Here is a 5,111-nt window from a genome sequence, read left to right as displayed (position 1 = left end):
AGGTCGTAATATATAAAATCAGCAAAGTTCACCGCCAAAAAGATACGGTCCGTATAAATTTATAATGCCAATATACTGGCCGTATAATTTTATACGGACCGTATAATGATCCGTATTTTGCAACCCAAACTCTGCCTTCTCTGTTAAATTTTTAAATCCTTAGATACGGCCAGTATTTCAAGATACGATCCGTATTCCAAAAATATAGTCTGTATAGAATGATTTTGTCACACCTCAAAAAAATGAGTAGACGTGGCACGGCACCGATGCCTGGCAACTTACATCGAGCGAACCGATTTAGTGTAATGACTACCCACTTCATTCCCATATACCACAATTCAATTAATTAATATCAATATTGAGTGAATAAGTCGAAGTGAATAATATTAAATCAACATGCTCATTAACCAAATCATAAAATGATGATGTTATTTGCAAATCTAAACAGACACCTCTAATCCAAAAGTAGTACAAGTACATCTACGGAGCCTCTATGAAAGTATGAATGAAATAATAATGTTGCGAAACTAGCTCGCGCCAAACAAAAATGAAAATATGACAGTGTGAATCCCACGATCTCAAATGTGGACTCACCAAAAGTATGAACCCGTAGGAAATCCTAGCCCGTACTCTGACCACCTTGCACCTGACCGCCTGCTAGACCTAACACCATTTAAACAAATGATGCCTGAGTATTGGAATACTCAGATGTGCGTCATAGCCACTACCCTTACAAGTAGAGTTATATATATATATATATATATATATATATATATATATATATAAGGAAAATATCAAGTGCATGAGAGATGAATTATATAAGTAGTTTAATTCACCAAAGAATTTAACATGAACACAATTTATAATTACATGAGAGGTAAACCAAGTACATAATTTAATTTATCAAAGCATGGACAAAGCAGCCGTTACTTAGAGCATGTTTCAAATCTTTCTAAAACTTCTCAAGTGTCATATTATTTCATCATTTCAATGTATATATCTCAATTCTCTTATCCATATCTGATGTATACACTCGGGACACTATCCACAAGGCCTGACGTACTTTCCCCGCCAGATAGGCTATGGTACACCGGGGTATAGAACCCACGGGCCCGGTCATCCCCTCGACCGGATGAGCAATGGTACACTGGGGTGTAGAACCCACGGGCCCGGTCATCCCCTCGACCGGAGGAGCAAATCAATACCAAAGTTATGTAAATATCTTGTTTACTTTCGTTTTCTTAAGTCATGGCCATAAGCCAAATCCCTTTCACTAAATCAAGTTTGCAGTTTCACTTATATAATGCAAATCAAGAGAGTGACTTCAACAATTCCATCAAAAGTATGCTAGAAATTTATAATCAACAAATCACGAGAAATCAGGTACATAATGTAGTGTGCAGCACAATAACTTCGAGAATCATGTAAAAAGCTTTAAATAATGTTATAACTTTCAAATTTAACCATTTAGGCATATTATCATCTTAATCCAACCAAAGAGTAAACCAGCACGTGCAGGAAATCACATTAACATTATCATTCGAATTTCAAAGATAAATTTGAAAGCACACAAGTAACTAGAAGGGCTCGGCATACCTCAATGTATTTTTGACATTACCAATCGTTAGCTCCAAATGTCAAAGAACGGGTCAAACGACCCAAATGATTTCAATCTACATAAACGAATTCATATTTATCAACTAAGTATCACAATGATGATAATTTAATTAATTAATTGTCTAACACTTGGATATAATTCTCAAGGTCCCGTATTTCTCCAATTTAGGTGGCACCATGTTCAATCAACTCAAACCATCCAACAATGGGGTCTTAAAAGTTCACTATTAAATACCCATGATAGTGATTCATCATCTTCTCAATTTAAAATAAACACTATTCATGCCATAAGTTAGGGGTTCCGTAATTCGCCTTCCAATTAATACGACTTGAAACAAATGATACAAATCTTCTCAACTACTCATAAGTAACTAGTTTGAGTAGCTGGAATTACCTCAAAACATTTAAATCTTGAAAATCCCTCTTTTAGGATTTTGGTGCTCTTGAAGGGGTTTCTTGAAATCTAGCAATTTCCCAAGTTGGATGATGTTAATACCAGTGCTAATTAAGTCTAATCAACACAAAATATTGGTACAAATTTACCTTGAAGTGCTCAAGTAAAGAGCTTGACCCGACACTTTACCAAAATGGCGTCCACGAACTTGGTGGAATAAATAATCTTGGGTGAACTTTCGGTTGATGGCTTCTGTATATTCCATTTTATATGCTATAGGTAGCCAAGATATTGGGTCAAGAGTTGGTGATGCAGCTCTTAGCTTGGAAGGCAATTGACGCAGGGGACAATAGCAATCAGAGAGAAAGGAGCTCTTGGAATCCAACACCTCACTGTACCACTATATTAAATACTCATCTTAGCCCACTCTTACTTGGATAAATATCTACTCAATTCAATCTCACATTTAACTTTGTTGGGGCCATATTATAATTATTTTATATGGCATTTATAATACCAAGCTTCAGCTCATAAAATAAGAGCAAGCGTGGATGTCTGAATATATTCATCCCCATGTTTGACAAAATTAAATACGCATAATCCATCTATGTAACTTGAATCATGTTATATGTGTATTAACATATTCATGTGATATCTTCTTTGTCCGCCGTCTTTGTTGCACAAAATAATAATTCAAATATTTGTTAGCATGCTTTAAAATATTAAACCCATCAATTTTTTCAGGAGCGCTACAGATTTTAGAACAAAAGTTGCCGAAACGTATTTTCTTCAATTCACTTATTTTCTAATCCTTCCATAACTTACCAAACATGAAATTAGATCGTTATAAATATAAGATAGAAATGTCCAACCTTGTATGACCTGAGAGATAGCCCCGGTGTTCAAGACTAGGGCAACTAACATACGATGAATCTCAACGTATAAAACTATGAGGTATAACATCCGTCCCCCCTTAGAAACATTCGTCCTTGAATGTTAAACTCTCAAGAATTTTATAGAAATTTTGGCAGAGTCTCCTTTGTAACAGTACCACTACCAACCTGCCACACAGTAAACTAAGTCATACAATGCCACACTGGGCTATAACAATCCATAACAACAATGGTCCCACACGACCAATAAGAGTAACTGGTAAACAATACATACCTGAAGACAATTGTGTTGTAGTCTGCATCTGCTCTGAAACTAGAAACAAATGAGGATATCTAGACTTCATATCTTTCTCGGCCTCCAAAGTCATCTCCTCAACATTCTTGTTTCTTCATAGTACCTTTACCGATACTACGTTCTTGGTTCTCAACCTACTAACCATTCCATCCAAGATGGCAATAGGGACTTCCTCATATGATAACTGCTCTGTAATCTGAACATCATCAACAGGTACGACTCTGGAAGGATCTCCAATACACTTACGAAGCCTAGACACATGGAAAATTAGATGTACAGACTCCAAGTCTGAAGGGAGATCTAACTCATAGGCCACCTGGCCTACTCAGTGCACAATCCTATAAGGCCCAATATATCTAGGGCTAAGCTTGTCCTTCTTGCTGAATCTCATAACCCCCCTCCTTGGCGATACCTTCAGGAATACCCAGTCATCTACCTGAAATTTTAGGTCTCGCTATCGATTATCTAATAGGACTTCTAGCGACTCTGAGCTGCCAATAACCTTTCCTGTATAAGTTTAACCTTCTCCACTGCCCGCTGAATCAAATCTGGTTCTATTAGCTTAGACTCCCCAACCTCGAACCATCCGATAGGTGATCTACAATTCCATCCATATAAGGCTTCATACAGGGTCGTCTGAATCTTTGGAGTGGTAACTATTATTATAGGCAAACTAAATAAGTGGCAAATGATTATCCTAACCACCTCCGAAGTCTATAACCTATGCCTGTAACATATCCTCAAGCGTTTGAATCGTACGCTCAGCCTGTTCGTCTGTTTGGGGATGGAATGCTGTGCTAAGACTCACTTTTGTCCCTAATCTTTTTTGGAAAGATCTCCAGAAGTTAGCTGTAAACTGTGCACCTCTGTCTACGATAATAGATACTGGAACACCATGAAGTCGCACTATCTCCTTAATATATAACTTGGCATAATCATCGGCGGAATAAGTGGTCTTGATAGGTAGAAAATGTGCTAACTAGAAGTGTACATGGACAGGGTTGGTTCGAATTTTTTAAATACCAAACCAAACCAATTGTGTCGGGTTTTAAAATTTATACACCAAACCAAACCAATAAAATTCGGATTTTTCAACCTCGGTTTTTGTCGGGTTATTAGATTTTCTCGGGTTATTTTTTCCCGGAATAGTCTTGATACAAAACATATACACTTTTACTTCAAATATTTCTTTAGTTCTAGTAAGATACAACTATATAATTAAGGTGTTTCTTAAGAAAATAACACAAAATGTGAGAAGAGTGATGACATTGTATTAAAATATTCAACAAAAGATACTAAAATCGGTTAAAGTAAATACTGCGAATTAATAAGCCATAAAGAAAATGACCGTAATCTAAAAATACTCAGTCATCTAAAATAAGTACAGCTAACAAGTATTAGTTATATGACAAAGAAAAAAAACTTAAGTTATGTATTTTCACCCTCTAAACCGATTATGCAAAACGAAAGAATAGATATCCAACATTATTGTCACTCTTAGTGGTAGATTGAATTTCTTTTGTTATCATTAGTGTTGAGTTGGTTTAGTTTGGAGTTTATTTGAGTTACTAACATCCATAGGATATAAAACTTATTAATATTCAAAATTCTAAGTTCAAGCTTGAATAATATGATAATAGATAAAAAAAAAAAAAAAAAAGGAAAAAATTTAAGAAATATTTGTAAATTACATTACAAATAAATATTTTTATGTATAAAATATTTTAAAGATTGAATACATATAATGTCAGGCTGGTTTGGTTCAATTTGACTTTTTTAGCTAAAACCAAACCAAACCAATTATAGTCGATTTTTTTTCCAACACCAAACCAAGTCAAACCAAACCACTAGTCAGGTTTTTTTCTCGGTTTGACTCGGCTTATCGGTTTGGTGCGGTTTGTCAGTTTACTTT

At 35.4% G+C, this 5,111-nt stretch overlaps 1 long non-coding RNA gene across 1 annotated transcript; it reads right to left on the bottom strand.

Moving 5' to 3' along the window:
* Positions 1-337: 337 nt before the first annotated feature.
* On the bottom strand, positions 338-2,674 carry LOC132063090 (uncharacterized). The gene is made up of 3 exons (XR_009416328.1): positions 2,161-2,674; positions 1,597-2,080; positions 338-663 (listed from the first exon to the last, which is right to left on the bottom strand). It is a non-coding gene; the product is annotated as an uncharacterized LOC132063090 (long non-coding RNA).
* Between the last annotated feature and the right edge of the window lie 2,437 nt (positions 2,675-5,111).

Source organism: Lycium ferocissimum, chromosome 7 (assembly GCF_029784015.1).
Source record: "Lycium ferocissimum isolate CSIRO_LF1 chromosome 7, AGI_CSIRO_Lferr_CH_V1, whole genome shotgun sequence".
Lineage (NCBI taxonomy): Eukaryota > Viridiplantae > Streptophyta > Magnoliopsida > Solanales > Solanaceae > Lycium > Lycium ferocissimum.
This window is presented reverse-complemented; position numbering and strand designations above follow the sequence as displayed.